The sequence below is a fragment of the Columba livia genome, chromosome 7, assembly GCF_036013475.1.
Source record: "Columba livia isolate bColLiv1 breed racing homer chromosome 7, bColLiv1.pat.W.v2, whole genome shotgun sequence".
NCBI lineage: Eukaryota > Metazoa > Chordata > Aves > Columbiformes > Columbidae > Columba > Columba livia.
The window spans coordinates 13,279,375-13,299,368 of record NC_088608.1 but is presented as its reverse complement, the minus strand read 5'-3'; the positions used below and the strand labels follow the sequence as shown (position 1 = coordinate 13,299,368).

The 19,994-nt window shown below is 39.7% G+C and overlaps 1 protein-coding gene and 1 long non-coding RNA gene across 4 annotated transcripts in view; one reads left to right on the top strand and one right to left on the bottom strand.

The window, feature by feature from the left end:
- Positions 1–2,583: 2,583 nt before the first annotated feature.
- Positions 2,584–19,994, bottom strand: part of LOC110366105 (uncharacterized) — a 28,681-nt gene continuing 11,270 nt past the window's right edge. Inside the window, exon 3 of one of the 2 annotated variants that reach the window (XR_002426174.2) lies at positions 2,584–2,722. This is a non-coding gene — a long non-coding RNA (uncharacterized LOC110366105). Of the gene's footprint in view, positions 2,723–4,795; positions 5,237–19,994 lie in introns of those variants that run through there. The other variant, XR_010474005.1, reaches the window with a different exon arrangement.
- The window catches only part of RALB (RAS like proto-oncogene B), a 48,302-nt gene continuing 41,686 nt past the window's right edge, over positions 13,379–19,994 (top strand). The window contains exon 1 of one of the 2 annotated variants that reach the window (XM_005512338.3): positions 13,379–13,529. The gene's annotated coding sequence lies outside the window, so the exon portion shown is untranslated. The remainder of the gene's footprint in view (positions 13,530–19,994) is intronic. The other variant, XM_065070628.1, reaches the window with a different exon arrangement.

Genomic DNA, 19,994 nt, shown 5'->3' with positions numbered 1-19,994 from the left:
ATCCTCATGTATCTGCAGGGAGCACTTTGTTTTGGCTCATCCTTTGAGGTCTGCACCCTGGATGGATGCGATTGTGCCAATTGTCCTTTCATTTCTAGTCCAATCAATGTGAAAAGTATCAAGGCTTCACTAAATTTAGACACACCGCCCCTCAATATTTTTTATTTCCTAAATGGCAAGCCTGGAAAAAGGTTTCAGAAAATGTAAATTGTGATTTTTCTCTGTATCCTACCTTTGCTCCAAAGCTTCGCTTGAAAAACAAGTGCCCATTGCAGCCTTTTGCAATGACTGAGCACTCACGTTCCAAGCAGATAAGGTACCACTAACTGCACAGGAGCCTGCAATAAAAATCCTCTGTAAGGAGAAGGCAATTCACTTGAGAAAAGACTGGCAAAAGATTTGTCCTGTTTTACAGGAAAAAATGCAAGAAAACGGTATAAATCCCAATGATACCAAATGATATCTATATGACTGGTAATAAGCTTTTTGGGTTTTGCTTTGTTTTGATGTGAGGAGCTTGAAGTGTTTTTCTTGAAGTTTTAATGAATTACGGATTGCAGTGTGGGTTTCATTAGCAGGAAAGGAATCAGTCTTGTTTGAAAATGTCTGAGGATATATTTTTCTGGCTTATCTACTATGGAACTAAGAAACATAAATGACCCTTTGCTTCATGGTACTGCATGTCTATAATATGAGGATTGCTACAGAACATACGAAGACCTAATTTACTGGTCTCTTACTTTGAAAGCAATTGTGCCACACTGAATTAATAGGTCAAATTATATTAATTTTACTCCTGAAATATAAGTATCAGTTTCAGCATCCAAATATTTGTCAGTGGAGAATGTTTGTGTAGAATTTCTTTGCCATGTTCCTTAGTGTTTCAGATAACAGATATGACTGCTTAGGCTAGGCCAGTTCTAGGTAACGCAGTTTATTGGTACCATTTTAGTGTATACCCGATAATTCCTGAACAGAGTGAAATGTGAAGCAGAAGAACTGGAAGACCATATAAATAATGGAAAATTGTCAGTTTCTTCAGTGGTCTCTTACAGAGAAGCAGAAACTCCACTGCTGCATTGCTCGTAGGAGCAAGCTGGATCTTTGGTATCTCATCTTACATGTCATACATGTCATCATACATGTCAAGAAATGCATCAAATTGGAATTTTACCTAGAAATAAAAGTACCCTTTCTCCTGTTTCTACATCTCCTGAAGAGACCATTGCAGCAATGGCTGCTCTTTGGGATGAGTTCTCTGCCGTGCCAGTGTGTGCTTTGCAAGTATTATCTGCAATGGTGACCCCACAACACCAGATAATTTAATTTCTGTTTAGAAGTAAGATGAGTGTAGAAAGTTAACAGAAACATTGTACAAAGTGATTTAATCTGTGGGCAATCAGGCCAAACAAATCCACAAATCATTCATAATCATTCATACACATCTGCATTTCAAGAGATACAGTTAACTACAAAAGAAAACATTACAGATGGGGGGAGGGTGTGATTGGGAATAAGGTAGGTTAGTAAAATCTGCATTTAATACATGGGGTTTTAACCAGAATTTGTTTCATTGTCTACAGGACAAATCTAAGAAATAAGGGTTTAGGGTAGAATTTGAGCTCCTAAACTAAAACGTAGACTGTGAAAAACTGCAGTGAGCTGTGACTGACCTTGCATCAGGCCTAAATTCCCAAACCACCTTCTGTGTTTTTATGCAAGCTACTCCGCTGTGTAGAGCCTCTCTGTAAGTGCCCAGATCTACACCAGTTCATCAGGGCTAAGCAGCCTGGCACTCATTCATATCTCAACTCAATCAGGAACTGAAAACTATGTGTTACTTCATACATGTCCCCCGAGCAGCTCCGTTCAAGAGGTGATCTTCAAACTCCTCTAATGGATGCCAGTGGGACTGGGTCTTCAGAACTGCAACCGTACCCATTTCCTCTAAAATACATTTTTGTGATACACTAGAGCAGGAAAAGCATTTATCTAGGAAGTAGAAGGTCTGAGTTCAGGGCTTGTGCTTTGCACATCAGAGGTATCAATAGTCAGACTGATGTCTGGGTGCATGAGTATTCACCTGAAACCAGCTTCAAAACTCGATCACTCCCATTTGCGACCCTGCACGGGACACATGTAGAGCGGTTGGTGAAGCTCTGTGCAGGGATGCTCAAATTAGCATTGCCGTGTTCCTATCAGAACTGGGTAATGCTGCAAAGTAGGAGAGCTGATTAGCTGAGATGCAATGCAGGTTAGGACGGTGGTATGTACAGCTTCCCAGGCTGGCAGCCCAGGAGCCTCCCACTTCAGCACACTCCTGCTTTCAGGCAAGTGACGACCTACAGTCATTAACTCAACTACTTCAATATGAAAAACTGTTTTGTTTTTAAAAAAAGGTATTAATCTTTAATGGCAATGTTCTCTCAGCCTAGCAATAGCTCCTGGGGAGTCTGGATTCGCAGCTCTCAGGCCGGCGGGCACAAGGTGTACGGCTGCAGTCACCTCTGCGGGGCTGGCTCCGGCAGATACAGGCTTGGGAGTGACCGCTGGATGGCACTCCTGTGCCACAGAGGATGTGACTGTGCCCGGTTTGATTTGGTTGCAAATACAGACGTCTTTTACGGAAAAAGAACCAAGTTCACTCCTTCTTTATACCGTCATAAATCTGGAGTGGCTTCACATAAGGCATTCAGCTTCATTTAGAGTTGCACCAGCATAACTGCGAGAAGAATACAAACCAGATGTTGAGAAGCAATATTTTGGCTATTAATTCTATTGATAAAAGTTTTGAACTATTTATGAAACTTAAATACAAAGAACAGGCATAATGACTGTGGCTGTGAAAGAAAAAGAGCACTCAGCTCCAGTTCTTCTGTGTTGTTACAGGCTAGACCAAATTCTAATTGACCTTAATGCCTTTACGTGCCAGTGTTTTTATCCTTAAGGCTGCTGTATTATACAGACTATTCTATGAAGATACAAGAAAAACCTTTCATGGCTGGCTGTAAAACAAGAAGCTATCTTCATTCCACAAGTCAACATCTGAATTCTTTGTCTTAAAGTTTCCAGTCTAGGTATTTCAAATGTTTGGAGAATGTTTCAATAATTTCTAATCCTAAGTATTATGCTTTTATTTTGTAATATTTGAAAAATGTCTCACTTATTTTCACATAGATCAATCATTGCGTGAAAGTTGAGATTTTTTTTTTTCATAAAGTATTTAGTTTTCTGAAAAGAAGTCAATTTTAGACTACATTTACTTTGTAAAAAGTTGTGATTGTCAGCTCTCTAGTGAAACAGAATCGTATCCACAGTAACTCTTGACATTAAGCCAAACATGTTATCTTTATTAATGTACCTGTGTTATGTATGAGTGCAGGGTATGGAAGAATACCAGGAAACTTCTGCAAATATATTTCAACATCAGGGAAAAATCTTCATGAAATTGGTGCTTCTGCTCCTTTTTTGTTGGTACAAATGGTGATAACCCTCTGCCTCATGAAGAGCTTCAGTTCCCCCAACTCCAAAGCTGTACAGTGCTCTGAATATCAGGGAAGTCGGATAAGTTCAAGAACTCGTTCAGCAAAGTCATCTTCTCCAACTTCACTTCCACCAAAGCCAACAAGAGAGCTAGTCATAGTAATCAGTTTATTCTGAGGCATTTTCTGCTTTGGGGCTGGTAGCGTATCTCTGGTTTCAGCCAGGGAAGGAAGTGCTTAGAGTGTTTTATCACAGCCAGCTCTTGTGATTTATTTGGCATAACTGGAAGAAGGAAATTGTGTAAATATGGGCTAAAGCTTATTCTTCGGGATGCAATACCACAGACTTTGGTTTTTTAACTTGTATTTTCATTTATCACTTGCATACTGTCATTTTCTCTATTTGTATCATGAGAATAATATCACACTAATTCCATGATTGTTGACAGAAGAGTTCTAGTATGCATGCTAAATGTTCTCAAAGGCAAACCTGGCAGACTCATGGTAAATGTCTTCTCACACTTTTGCCCTTCCATCCCTTGACTTTATGCTGGAACTTACAGCATTTGCAGTTGACAAGGATGGTCTGCAATTATCCTGTAAAGAACCTGTGTCTTCCCCTGCTTTCTTTTATGTTCCATTGCCATTTACCAAACAGCTGGTAGTTAATTAAAAAAATCTACTTTATGGTAATAGTTCGGACCTATGTTCTTATTTATGGTTTCTTTGCGCTAGCCATTGTAGATACTGGTAGCTGAGAAAGACACTGTAGTGGAGAACTTACAAGTTCTAGGTAGCCCAAGTGGAGAACTGAGATCCAGGGAAATCAAGTGATTTGCCCAAGGTCACATGCTAAGTTTGTGGCAATGTTAATCTACCCAATCTGATTGTCTGAAGCATGTAGGCACCCATACATGTTCTGGTGTATGTATCAGCCACAGGAATGCTGAAGTGGAGAAATTCATTTGGGAAAATAAAAGAGGGGGTGGGGGAAAAGAAAGAAAAGGCATGCTTGGCACTACTTGAAGACTTGCAAGAAGTTTCCACTTTCCCATTCTTCAAATACTTTGGAAATACATGAACTCTTGGGATCTGCATTTTAAAATGTTGTTTCAAACTGGAATAACATCTGTTAAATGTAGCTAAGAAACATCTGGTTTTCCATTCCTGGAACCCTGAGCTGAGGCAGCCGTTTTCCTGTCAGCTATGCTGTGGAGTGAAATTGGTTCAATAGGTCATTCTGTTCTCTCCATTTTTTAGTTCTCAGTTTCCTATTAAAAAGATGGCCAACAATGAGAGTAAGCAGGAGGGGAAAGGAGATTCTGTGTAATGTACATATTAGCCTATGAAAAAATCCATTTAGCTTCAGACTAATTTAAATAACTGGTGAGAGCAGAGCTCTGTTAAGTATTGGGAAGAACACCAGGGATTATATGGAACTGTAAGATTTATTAGCCCCAAGATGGTTTATCTTTCATCAGTGGAAATAACGGTCTGATACAATTCCCACTCAAAACAAAGCAAATCTCACATTGATGGTCACTGGGCTTTGGATTAGACCCTCTCTGGTATCGCTGGTAAATGGCCTAGTGGAAGCTGGCCACCAGTGCACAGTATGTTAATTGCAAGATTGTCGTTAACCATCATCTGAGCAGCTCTAGACAATGCAGTAATTGAAGGGTCAGAAACGGTTGGTGCTGTACACACCATCTCTTCAACCATCGCTCACTCCAGCAGAGTCAATCTGAGGACGCCTGGGAGGGAGAACCAGAAGAAGAGTTCAAAAGCCTCGAGTAGAGAAGACCATAAGCATGTGGTGGTTTTAGTTCTTACATTCGCAGTTCTCTGTGCTTTGACAATGCCTTGGACAAACAAATACGTTCTTGAGAACTGTATTATTATAATTTCCATTCATCTTTTAAGCTACGACCAAGACTCATAAAGACATTTAGATGCATATGGTCCCTCTGAAATCATCAGGCATTAAAGGCATAAATAACATTGAGAGCATGCACCATGATCTGATATTTAACCACCGATGAAAATCCATATCATTCAGTCAGTGCCATTAAGATTAGGAGACAAGTAACACCGAAGTGGCAGAACCCTCTGTATGTATCCTTACTGAAAAATGACAGCACCCTTATTTTTCAGGACCAATCTCAAATACAACTGGGAAAAAAAATGCTGTGACCTTCTGCCTTAAACATATTGGTGAGGCAAAAAGGCCAAAAGGCCATTGTGGTGCTGTTTCTTATACAGATGTAATTTGCCACCACTCACGTGACTTAAAAGCAAAACTAATCTAGAGGAAGGGTTTCTTGAGTTTTTCTTTAGATGTGACCTTTCCCTTTCCAGTCCATGAATTTAAAATACCAAGGAAGTGAGTCCTAATCTGAGGAAGCTTCCAAAACAGAACTAGAGATGCAGCACTTCTGTGGCAGGGTCTTGCGAAGTGCTGATGGTACAAATTAACTAATGGGGGTCAGGTCTGTGTGCACAGAGGAAACTTGCTGAAGGCAGATAGGGTGCAGGAAGGGAAAAGGGAGTTGTACAGCTTGTAGGCAGTTGCAAGCAGCTTCCTGACACTATTTACTTCGTGAAACGTTTTGTTTCCCATAGAGCATGTTTGACTTTGCTTTCCCCATCACCAGTGGAAGTCAAATGCCTTTATTGGTATTGTGTCTGTTTTACATGGCGCAGCATTCACACTCTGATACTGAAGTGGCTGTTCCCCAGCTAGTCTGTAATTATCTAAATCCACACAGTAGCATGGTCCACCCCTGCCCCAACTACACTACAGTCAAATCTATACTTTAAATAAATAAGATCTAGTCTGACTGCCAAGAAAGGCTGTGCCATTTTACTTCATGATAGCAAAAAAATTCTGTAATAACACATGTATGTGGAAAATGCTGTTGTCAATGAACCTCATCTGGGTGTTCCTGCTCCGGCAGGGGGATTGGACTAGATGATCTTTTGAGGTCACTTACATTCTGTGATTCTGTGGATAGTTGTGAATGGAATGAGCCAGTTTACTCTGTGATACATTGATTTGCAGCCTATTTTGCTCAATGTCATCTTCATGTCTTCAGCCTCTCCTGACTTTCTTTATCTGCCATATATACACTTTGTCCAAACACAATTTGGTTTGTTGTGTGTTTGGCACATCAGCATTTGAAATTGCAACGATTTATAGAATCACATCCAATGGCATGATTCAAAGGACCTGCATATATTACAGGAAAGCCATGCATGCTATGAACACAAACATGTTTCGGCACTGCTGGAGTTCCGGCTTAGACCTGCTGCTTAATGATGGATTGTCTCATATCTGGAGCTTTCTGTAGGAATGAGGGACATCTAGTGGCTCAATGGAATCAAGCAAATGAAGGTGTTCTGCTTAAAAAAAGTACTTTGTTGCGCAAAGTAGACAATTCAGTGAACACTAGGCTAAATTAAAGACCTCAATCATTGAAATGTAATTTGAATATATGAAATTACTTTACCTGAGTCAAATAATCTGTGATTAATAGTATTTTTGTGTTTTTATCTTTTTGTGAAGAAATGAGTTGACTTTGAAACTTACGCAGGTTAAAATGTATTTGTTATCTATTTTCAGGACAATATAACATACTCTTTCATTAGAAGTTGGTGTACAGGATAGATGGATAAGAAACAGGGACAAATCACACAACACAACCCTATATATTTTTTCTTCCCCCAAATAAGCACATTTATTTTATGCATAGTAATTCAAGATTTGATTAATTAGACCAGGTGACACTTGATAACTTAAAATGACTAAGAATAACTGTGAAGAGCAGTTAAATGGAGATCTTTCATTTCTCTGCAATGTGTTTCCTATTTTAATACTAAAATAATGAGTTTCTTTAACAAGTAACCCACTCTGAGTCATGTTTTCCACTCTCCTTTGTTCTTATCCTAACCAATAACTACATGGCATCCCGGTAGCTTTTATTACAAAAGACAAGATGCACGTTGTACAAGCATCGAATTGTAAACTGGCTTTGTATTGTGAGCCTGTGTTTGTATTAGGTCTGCCATTCTGTCTTTTTCTAGTCCATACAGAAAGTCCAGATGGAGTATGTCAGTCTGTTACGCTGCTTAGATCAGGGACAGCGCTTGACCCCTCCTGGAATAACTAAAATTGAGAAACCAATGTCGTGCAGTCAAGGGCTGTCATGTCTGACTGTCTCACTCCTATCCTAACCCCACGGAACAACTAATTGAATTTACGCAGATGGAGCTGGAGTATTTTGTCTGGAGCATGTAACTAAGGCAGGCAGCCTACATATCAAGAGGGTGGCTTCTCTGCAAAGGAGAGCAAATCATTGCCAAATATTAAGACAAATAATCTGGAGAGAGCAACTGCTCATCTCTTACCTGAGAGCTGATAAAACCTGGAAGCCAAAGAAGTGAGATCAAACTGAGAAAAGACAAACCACTTGTTATTTTGCAAAGATGTTTATCTCAGGAGATTTCTTTAAGGGTAAAAAGTGGATAAAGAAAATCCTTTGCTAAACAAGTGGATTTTATTTTCCTTTTCTCCTCTGAACAGGCCAAACTGGAAGCTTGTAGGCCTTGGTGAAATTAAGAAAATAATGAATAAGGAAGCGAAGAGTTGTCCTATTCTGACACACGGGTTCCAAGTCCATATCCTATGCTAAGGTTCAGAGAGAAATTCTCAACCTGTGTATGTGCCATTAAAATGATATAGGAACAGATATTTAAACATTGCTCAGATTGCATTAGGAGCTTGGGACACAGGGATTGGGTCTGGTGGTTCAGGCTGGTGTTGTTGGAGGCTTGAATTTACAGGGTTTCTTGATTCATCAAGGTACACTGGAAGCAGGGACTTTATAAGTGTCCTGTGATTAATGAGAAGCGAACACACTGAGTATATGATAGTCCCTGGATCATTAAGATTAATGAAAGGATTTCTTTAGAGAGAAGTGTTAGCAGCCTTTATTTATGTGATAGAGTTTTCAGGTTTTTTAGCTCCTGAAGTTTTACGTGCACTAGCAGGCTCAAAGTTACGTTGGAGCTCTCATTTATCTCCAAGTTTGTTTCAACAATAGTTCATTGTAGAGAGAAGTTCCAATGAAGAGAGGTTCCAAAGGATTTTTCTGTTTGGACTTGTTGCAAAGGCTATATGTAGGATGTGAACACAGGTATACCAAAACCCTATTGCTGACAACATTCAAACTGCATTCACCAGTATTAGGGAAAAATGAGCTGAATTTCTTTTAGGTGCCGAATAATCAAGTCTATTTCAAACATTTCTGGGAAAGAATGGTAAAGCCAAGGTGCACCTGACATATGAAGTTCTCTGATGCAAGTGTGGTAAACTAGAGAATGAAGAGAAAGAAGCGGGCAGGCATTTTAACAAATGTTTATTGAATGAGAAGTTAATGACTTCTTAAATCTCTAGTTACCTCTGCCACTACAAGGTTCTGATTACCGCATTACCACTTTACTGATTAACAGGGCAGTACAAAATTAATCTAAACTTACGTGAGGTTTGGACTGAATAATTTCCCTTGTAGAAAGATCTGGGAAAAATTAGCAGGCCTGTACTGACTCAAGATTAGGTGAAAAGTGTCTGTGGTGGAGAAAGACTGGAGTATTCCTTGCAAAGACTGTGAACAGAAAGGGTAAATGGGAGAGCCGAGACTCAGCACCTGGCATTTTTCAAGCGTAAAGTGTGTTACAATGCTGGAAATCAGCCTAGGACTCCTCTGCTCTTGCTTCCGTTGATGGTGGAGTGCCAGCAGCAAGAAATCCATGACTACTCAACTCAGGCTTCCACTCCTGCTGCCCCAGTGCTTTGCCCCTGGCCTTACGCAGAGATGGGTACATATTTACTAACTAGTACAGGCAGATATAAATTTCCATTGATTAATCTTTCTCTGACAAGGTGAGTCATCATATAGAAAAGGTTGTTTCTGCTTGTTCTCTGTTCAGATTATAATCCAATCAGAGCTCCAAAAAAGGCCAGGCCAGTAGCTTCAACAACTGTGACCACCTCTGTTCTCCCACAGTAACAGAGGGAAACCTGGAGACGTGTCTGTAGCTACAAGCTTTCTGCAGGGAAAGATCTTCCTTGGAAATTACTTTGAAAGAAGCTGGCAAGGATCCTGGTAAGAACTTAGCCTTTTCTGTCTGCGTTTTTCCATCAGTCAAAACAAGGTGTAATTTTTCCCTACTTCACAACAGTATTGTGAGGACTCATCCATTAATATGTTTACATCACTAAATATGATTTCTTATTCTAAATCACCTGAAGTTTAGTTCTTAGGAACAGAAACATCTCACCCTTCTTGAAGATATTTTCTCTCTTTTCATACATACAGATTCCTCTTTGCTTTCTGCTACTGCAAAATGCAATTGCTGCTGACGTTGGTCTTGGACACCTGAGAGCAATTTTAACAGTCACACTGAATTTTCCTGAGCAATTAAATAATCAGTGAAGGAAAAGTATTCTTCCCCAATTTCTACTTTTCCTTTCTGTTAATGTTGGAAAATGTTTTATAGCCTATAGTGCTCACAACTAAAATTTCTCATTGTTCCAACTCCTTGGTATTGTCATAAGGAACAATCTTTCCATATATTTATAAAGCATTTCTTAGTCCACAGATCTCTGAGGAATTAATTGTGATCAAAACTGGAGTTATCTATAAACAAACTCCAGTATAATATCATGTGTTGTCTATGTTTGTATGCTGCAGGATCTGTACCTCTTTCTACAAAAAGCCAGCTTTCTCTGAAATAGAACAGTAGCAGACCACAAGACCTGCACTGTCTTAAACGTAAAGTTATCATCCAACTGAAATTGCACAGGGAACCTAAGAAAGCCAAATGGTCTGCAAGCTCCTGTAATGAACTTCATGCCAGAACTGGCAAGGTATTTTTAGCTATGGCACACTGTTGAAGATTTATTTAGGGACATGAGAGGTACCCAAATCTGGAAGTGGTGACCATTTTAGTTATGGTCCTGCTGCCTTCTCATCATCTCACACACAACCTTGCCTGGCCTGTGAAACAGCCCTTTTTTTTCTCCATCCCTGCCATGATCCCTTTTACTCCCACTCACCACCGTTTCTCCTACTGCCTTCTATAAAACTCAAATCTGGGATTTTCCTCATTTCCCTGTATTGTAGTTCCCTCCCACCTCTTTCCCAAGCTCCAAACCACTTCCGCATCCAGGTTTACTAGCAGATGCTGTATTTTAATGTGGGGAAACATCCCAGCCCTATATGTGCACAGAGGAATGTGAGTTACACTTCATAGGGACCTTCACAGTGAAGGTGTTCAAACCCTTAAACAGGGTGCCCAGTGAGACTAGAATGTCCACTTTTGGAGCCATTCACACCTGGACAAGGCAAGGCACTAAGTAACCTGACCTAATTTTGAAGATAACCCTGTTTTGACTGGGTAAAGGACCAGATGATCTCCGGTCAATCCTTCTAATAAAAATTATTTCATTATTCCATAGTTCTAACTAAATCTTGAAGGAAGCAAAGCATCTAGGATAAAGATGGTAAGAAGAAAAAGGAATACAACAAAACAAACCAAAGCTGTGCACAATTCATCTGCTTTTCATCTTGCTTGCACTGCAGTAATTCAGGATGAAGTCAAATGGATGTTAAAATGGGTAGAGAACCAAGAAGAGAATCAACACCAACATGCCTGTGGTTAGTCTGGGCTTGTTTCATCTGTCTGGACCCAAGGCTTGGTTACTAACGCGTGTGTTGTTTTCAGAATTTCCTCAGACGGAATAGTCCAAGGTACCATCTGTTTTATTTCCTGCAGACTGAGATGAGGAGCACGACACAAGCAGTACCCACCTCCTCTGAGCAACGATGCTGGCGCTGCAGCCAGATGTGCGCTGTAGAGTAACCTTGTTGGGTGGCTGGAGAGAAGCAGGAACAGATCGGGGTACCCGGCTGCCTTCATTGCAAGCAGCAGTTCCAGCTGCCTCACCCTTGGAACGTTTATGAGTACAGTTTGTGTTCCAGTGTGTGAATACAAGAAATGTCCAAATCAATCCCAGAGCTGTGACAATTCTTTGCTCTTGTTGGACATCTCAAATTCAACCTATATAGGTTTTATGGTACTACTAAAAATCAGGCTGAAAGCAGAGAAACAGAAATATAAACTGCATCCCAGTTTTGAGAAGGGACTTCCAAAATTCTACAAAAGTGAATGTATTAGTGATCTTAATTCACATTCCTCAGCATCACAGTTGATGTTTGCCTGATTTGAGGTGTCACTACCCTTTACTGCACAGAACAACTAAAGATGATTTATCCTTGCTTCAGAAATACAAGTAATTATTAAAATACCTAAAATCTTTATGAAGAAAATCGTTCTGTGTTCCTGTTTATTTTACTATTACTGCTGGTTTAGTTAGGAGACACATCACCACTGGATAAACAAACATTAATAATACCAGCATCTGTTTAATAAATATTATATTATAAAGTATTGTTCTTCTGCTATCCTCTTAAATAGAGCCAGTTCCTGAAACTGAAATTCCTCTGACAAAGGGCACAAATAGAACAAGAAATCTGGCAGCAAAATATTTCTGCTTAAACAATAGAGCTGAAAGAGCAACACCCTGTTGTACTGCTCAGTAGAAGAGTACTGACAAATACAGAAACATAAAATGCACAATCACTAAACTACTTCAATATGATAAAGTTCCCCCAAATCCAAGCCACTAAACCAAAAAAACATACAGGAGCTTGAAAATGATGGTAAACTATAATATCTCACTCATGGGTGGTCTTAATGCTGAATCTGGGATGAATTACATGAAAAAAAATCACAGGAAATTTTTAACATGAAAAAGAAATCTGAAAGGCAAGTACAATGACTGCCATAACATTTAGCAGTTCCAAACACCACATTAAAATGTTGTGTGCTTGAAGGCTGTGCTAAATTTTCTTCTGAGAGTGGTTTATAGGATTATAAGAGAAACAAAAATATCCTGACAGCTTCAGAGAAAAATGAGTGACTTATCAGACCAATTGATAAAGCTGGAAAGAACAGACAAACTGCCAAGCATGCAGGTGCTTCTTTGGATCTGAAATAGAAACAGGAAACTTCAAAGCTACATCCAAGTTGAGAACAATTGTGGCAAGTAAGGACACCCGCTTTGCTTCAAATGTTTATTATTTTCTTTTTTAAAGGTTCTAAATGATGACCTGGGAAATAAATTCATACTAACACAGCCCTGTAAATGGATTGGTTTTTTCTAAAGCAGGCTTGCAATTAGAAAGGGATCTGAGGAGTAAAACTTAGCCCAGCAAATCTGCACAGAATCACATTGACTTTCCATGAGATTCACAAGCCTGTTTGCTTACATTACTTTAGAAAATACTAATTGGATTCCTAATTCACTGAGGAATTTTAGAAGATTTTACTTCTGGTGAAAAAGGCAATAAACAAGTCAGGGTAGTGCCAAGGAGTGGATACATGTGGGTCCTCGGGGCTTACGTGCAGGCAACTGTGGCCGCAGAGCCAGCTCTGCTGGGGACTGGTGTGTGTGCCTGGACAGACCTGGCAACAGGCTCAACGCTTAAGATCTGACAGAAGTACAGACACCACGAAACCATGAGGTGGCTTGGCTGTAATACATCTCCCAGGCTAGTCCTAGTAGTGATGTAAATATTGTTTTCTAAGTTTGCCATTTGTATTTATTGAAACTTTTCACTGGAGAAGGTAGGGAAGGTGAAGCAGAGAATTAGTTCTTTGTTATTGGCCATTCAGGAATTTTGAAACTTACTTTTCAATCATCTGCAACAGTTTCCTTGTTTTTAGAATGAGCGCATGATATCATATCCTGAGCCCTTCCCTTTTCTTGCAGCTCTCCGAGGCACTAGGAGGAGTCCAGCTACAGTCACTGTGTGAACTGGTCTGTAAAACTGTAGTGGAGCTGCTGTTGCCATCGTCTTCCTGCTGCCTTATTTATACCCCTTCAGAAATTGCTGCTCTAGGACTAACGACCCTTTAAGCACAGTGAGTATCAGCTAAGAAAGCGAACAATTCATCCAACTTGTGAAGTTGCATCAGAGAAGGATGACTTCTCTATGTGTTTACATGTGCCTGCAGTTAGGGACACAAATAGAAATGAAAAAAGAACTCGCTGTTATTTTCCGTCACTGAAGTGAGAAGAGAAAGGCAACTCCTGGCCCAGCCAGGGTGCGGTAAGGGACAGCAGTAACATGGGAGGATCTCAAGGTGCAGGGGCTGGATTAAAGGTGTGGGAAAGGGCCAAGGTACATGTGCTGTGTGAGGCAACATACCCGTGTGCTGTGGACAGACAGGGAAAACCAGCTGCTAAAATGTATTTACACAAGCAGCTGTGAGTGAGCACATGGCATTGTACTAATGTTGGATGACAAGTACCTCTTGTTGATTCTGAATCTTGCTTGAATTAATGAATGCAGTAATACTAGCTAGTAATAAGCAAAAGAAAAGGGGAATAAAAGAACTAGTTTCTGTACTAATCTCCACTCATCCCTGAAGCATACAGGCCAAGTAACAGTGAGTCAGTGATTCTTTTTAGTATGGTTACATAGACGGTGGTGGTGGTGGTGTTATTTCTGCACTTCTCCATCTCGGTCCTTTACCTCTGTAGTGCCAAGCTAAAGTTCTGCTGTTCTTGGTGAAGTGCCTGAGGTTTTGTCTAGATGTCTCTGCAGTGTCAATTTAGAAACTTGCTAACTATAAGTTTAAATATGTCTATGGTTACATTTATAGTATACAAATAACTTAGCATGATCTGGAACTCAGAGCGTAAAAAATGTTACAATGAAAGTAAATAATCAGCTTGCATTTAGATCTACCAGATGATACTGTAGAAGTTATTTATTAACCTAGAAAGTTGCTCGTAAACGGATAGAAAAATCTGAGTTTTCCTATCCATGTTGCCCTGAAACGACTTAATTCCAAAGCTGTAAAAGACTGATGATTATGCTTTATGTGAGGGCCTCACTCTGTTTTGAATGGCACCAAGAGAAAGAAGTAGTGATATTTTTGTGAAGACTTAAGATAACAATAACTGACTTCAGAAAAGTGCAAGTAAGTTGTGTCCTTTCCCCAAACAGTCTTTGGTGAGGCAAGCAACTGTATAGGAAACATAACTCTTGAATATGTTCTTGATCACACTACCCATTTTTTCTTTGCTCACTGTGGTTTTGATCAGGTCATTCATAGGGTCACAGCACAATGTTAGTAAAAATCATTGCTTTTTATTATCTGCTGAACTGCAGAGTGGGGGAAAAACTCGTCTTCAGTTAAAAGTTGCTGGATAATGTATTTTTATTCTTAGTTATAGTTGGATCTGTCTAGTTTGTGGCTGTGCTTTTTTCAATTTATACACTCCTTTCAAGGGCTTCACTCACAGTTTTTCCTATAGTTAATTATTTTGTTGTCATGACTAAATACTCAAAAATGAAAGAAATGTGAGTTTCCTTTATAGAAACCACCCATCTCTGTTGTTGTATCCTGTTTATATGTGTTTAATAATAAATTTTCCACCATCTTACATCCAAGAAATGTTAGGTGTGCAGCTAATGTTTCATTAATTAATCTCGCAAAGAACTTGTGAGGTGTGTTCCCTTATTTTACAGGTGAGACAGTTAAATTAAATTACTTGTTTAATATCGCACAGTGAGTCACTGCTAACACTGAAAATAGAGTTTATGCCTTCTGGTTCCTTGCCCTGTATTTTAATCATCAAACCAGACTTAAGTCTAAAGTTGAAGGAACTCCTTAACTGATTAAAATAATTGTTTTCAATTTGATGTTGGAGTATTATATTTTAATCACCTAAGCAGCTGAAGTACTTGCAAAAGTTTTCCTTGCTTAGGACTTTTTTTGTCTTTCTTGTTCAACTATTGCTTCAGATATCAGCTGAATATGTTTTGCTTACAGTAAACCTGAACTTTAAAACATACACTCAAACAGATATCCACAAAAAATAAGGAACACGCTTAAAACTCACAGCTGTTTCCTTGCTGTCAACGTAGCAATACTCTTTTTCATACTCTCAACACCAGTTCCACTTAATAATAGCCATAGCTTTAATTAATGGAGCATAGCAAAGTTATTGCCCCATAGAAAGCAAAAGATAGACTGCTGGTTACGCTGTCATGACTAAATGAAAATGTAGCCTGAAGCACAAAACAGCAATTGCATCTTAAGAAATATCTGCTTAGAAGTGCAGTTCTGAACTACATGCTGTGTCATCTCTGAATAAACTGATATATAAAGAGGTGTGATCCTTGAAAACATGTTTAAATGAATAGTACGCGTGCTCAGGCTAATAGTATGCTCCAGCAGCTTTATAGCTTTTTGGAGTATCGTCCACATATTTGCTCATGCTATAGGACATATATAAATTTTTCTAATCCTCACTATCTTACCTGTTTGATAGTGTTCTTCAGTATAGGAAAGAATAAATGGCCCAGAAAATATGTACGTAGACATAAGATAGAAAGAGGCTCAGGAGAGGGAATGAAGAAATGATATTACCATGGCTTGCTCCCTGTTAAAGCTGGGTGTAGACACCGCTGTTTGTTATGCAGGGTTATACAATGCTTTATATCGTACAGTACTTGTGGTGTGTGTGAGACAAACAGCACAGGGCTGTGGTCAGATCTAAGATTTTTATAAGACTTTTGCCATATGTAATGAACAGGGCATTGCTGTGGAAGCAGCCTTCCAACTTAATTGCAATTTAACAACAAAATACCTTAAAAATTCACCTGCTTCATTACTGAATACAAATAAAACTCCTAGGTGGTAAAATCAGTCAGTAAGCGTTGGCATGCCATATTTATGGAAAAAACTCAAAAGTAATTTAATATGTTGTACTTGTAAAGAAGAGTCACATCTTGCCAGCTGAACTGGGAGCTGGACAGAAGGTTCCAAATAACAAGCCAACCAGGGATGTTCCAAGAAGGCCACTCTGTTTACTCTCCATGGTCAATACTTCTAAGTTACCATGTTGCTTTCCTTTTCGGGTTAATCTTCTCTTTAAAAAGTTAATTATGAGCATGTTTTACAGTTTGTCACTAGTGACAGGGCTCTGTCATCAGTGATCAGCTGTCCAATATTGTTCCGAGTACTGCTCCAGCGTCACTTTCAGTTGCTGTTAGGAAGTAAGGTGTTTTTCTCACAGACTTTAGAAAATGGCCTGATGCCAAGTGCTGAGCAGTTTGCAGGACAGCGTTGTGTCTGTGCCCATCTATCGGGGCTTAGAGATGCTCCCTTTCAGAGGGGTTTGTTGGGAATAGAAAGAAGACTTTGTGAACTGCGTATCTGATCAAAACTAACCAAACCAGTAGAAATACAGTTCATGGGCAGAGAATCCTTTTCAGCAACAATTCAGCTAATAGGTTTGAAGAATGAGCCAGCTTGAGAAAATCAGAAATTGTTTGTGGATAACCTGAATGAGAATGGAGAACGCATAGTACAGTATCACGTTTGAGAAGGGCTCTGACAAAATATGGGCCTTGAATTTTGGATGTAGAGAGAGTTATACTTGCTTCTTCTATTACTGAAGAGAAAACAAGCCAGCCTTTCTTTATGATTAAATAGACATCATGCCATTTTACATAATTTTATTTCAGATCCTACTTAGAGCAGAAACCTCATTGTGTCCTGCCTACCTTAGTAATCTCATTACTAATCGCTGCTCTTTAGTAGCTCTATTGCAGCCTGGTCGTGTTGATTCAGCACGGAAAGAAAACATTTTAGGAATGTCAATTCTTCAAGCAGTTGGGATTATAGGCATGGTAACAAGTACTGTTTGTGAAAGGTATACGCTGTCTGCCTTCATTCCCCATACAACAGTGAGAAGCAAACTGAGATACAGCCATAGTGCTAGTTTGAAGAGTTAATATAATGACTATATTATTATGTAGATTTGATTCACAGAATTGAGAAAGCATTTGTGGTAATATGGTGCTTATACATTAGAGCCAGAAAATGAAATGGAAAAGTGAAAAGAAATGCATAATGAGGGAGTTGGCCAGTTCAGTTCCATTATGCAAGCACAGTGAAAAGTAAAAAGGTAAAGAATGCCACAAGTAACAAAAAAAATCCAGTATCAGTTACCTTAAATTATATTAATTATAAAAGGTGGAGTCAACAATGCAGGCAAGTTACATTTTTTCCAGCATTCCTTGTTATGTGTTAATCATGGCACTGTAAAGATCCAAAAAAACTTGGATCATGCAACTTGCAAAATACCACTAGAATGTTTCTTGCTGGAACTAGGCACAGCAAGGCAAGTACAAGCTGAAACTGTAAATACGGGGAAAGACTTCTCTGTTCAATAAAACAAGCAGTTTCTGCTGAAACTAGTTTTGCTTGAGGACTAATTTGTGGTTCCAAGTGTCTTTCAGTGCTGACAGCTGAAGAAGGTAGCTCTGGGCCAGATTGTAATGTTCACTCCTTGCTCTAATGGGCGGATGTGTTTAATTAACCTTTGTTTCTGCAGAAGCAGACATTCTGGCAAGCTGTAGGAATGCTAAAGGAGGCAAATCTAAACAGCAGTGAACCTAGGCACATTCTATACATCTAGTACTAGGTAAAGAATGTTAATGCAGACAAATACTGTTTCCTAGGAGACAGGTTTGTAGAAGAAACTGAACACAGTTCCCTTGTAGGGCTCCCCCCATCTGTTTCACAAGACCCAGCTATGGTCCCATGTCCTTGGGACTCTTGTCTCTCCTGTCTGGTTAAAGACTGGGCACAGTTCTTCGACTGGGAGTGACCAAAGCTTGTATTCAAGGTGGAAATATTCTGCTTAGTATCTCTTAGATAAAGTCAGACTGGACAGCCTTGCTGCCTGTTCCGTGTCCAGCACGGACTTCTCCAGGTACCACAGCTTAGACAGACCCATCCCAGAGCTTCCTGTAAAGTGCAGATCGTTTATAGCTAATTCTTCAGGAGGCATATGGCAAGTCTAATGCAAAGCAGATATCCTTTGCATAAAGTTGCTGAAGGCATTGTTTTTCACTTAAAAAAAACTAAAGCACTTTAGATTACAATTCATACAAATATAGGAAACTCCCTGGCCACAGTGTCCCTTGGCCCTAATCTTTCACTAAAAAAATCACAAACTTTGCATGAGTGTTTCGAAAGCATGCAAATTAGAGCTTATCTTTTCTGACCTTCATCAGCTCCACTGCCACAATAGCATCATTGTTTCCTCTCTCCTCCCCTCAGTAAGCAGCACCCTCTGTTCCTCTCCCTTTCCGGCCCAAACTTTTCCATCGGAAAGACTTTTTAAAGCTCTGCTTTGTCATCTAGTTTTGATACTACTGTGATTTAAATACCACCTCCTTCAGTCCTAGTTTCCCCAGTCTCAGTCAGCCAAGACCCTGTTTTTACTCAAAATGCACTTTTTAAACTTGACTGATGGACATTTCTTCTACTCTTTTAGTCTTACAAGAGTACAATACTTATAATAAGGTGTATTCCCAACCGACAGAAACATTTAGGTTAAGGCATTTTTCTTACTAAAACTACGCTGTAGCAACTTAGTATCAAATGCAATCATGAATGATACTTTTCCCACTTCAGCACTGTGATGCAGAACTCTTCCCTTCATGGTGCAACTATCACCACATTGCCACAGTACATAGGAACTAGCGCTGAGGCTGCAGGTGAATTACTAAATTCTTAATCCCATGCTTTATCCATTGGGTTTCTGCTCCAGAATGGAGAGATGTGACAGCAAATGAGGTAACCAAGGAAAAATAAAACTGGCTACAGTTGTCAGGATTATGAGTTCAATATAATTCTTCAGCTTGTTCATACAGGTCTCTTTTTTTCTAGCAAGGACTGATAGCTCCAAAAGCCATAGGTTGTGCGTTAAGTTCTTGGGTGATGACAATTTCCTTTATAATGTTGCCCAGTGTCACAATTATAAGATAGGATTGTGTAGCCCTGCTAAGAGCAGAATGTGTCCTAACGCAAAGGGAAGGTTTGCAGAAAGACTAAGGATAGAGTAAGAAGTCTTTATGTCCAGATATAGATGGTGATTTCCAAAAGCTCTTACAATTGGCTGAACATACAGCACAGTGCTTAGATGTGTGAAAGAAAAGACTCCTGCATAGCCTGGTGCCTTATCTCTTTGTTGGGCAGGTAAGAACAGCAGTACTCCTCCACCACTGCCATTCTCATTTGCTGCTTGTTTTGCAGGTGGGGGTGGTAGGGAGCAGGGGACAATGGTGTTCCCCTGCAGCCCATTGCTCCACCCAGCCTCCCCCCAGCACCTGCTTCTCTGTCGAGTTATGTGTGTGAATGGTAGGAGGGATGAAAACACACTCCCAAGCTGCTATTGATTGTCATCTTCATGGCCTGTCCTTAAACTGGGAACTGACTCATGCAGCCTCTGGGGCTTGGCTATCCCACTAATCCACTTACTGTTGCTGTAGATATCACTCACCTAGAAGGAATCTATGA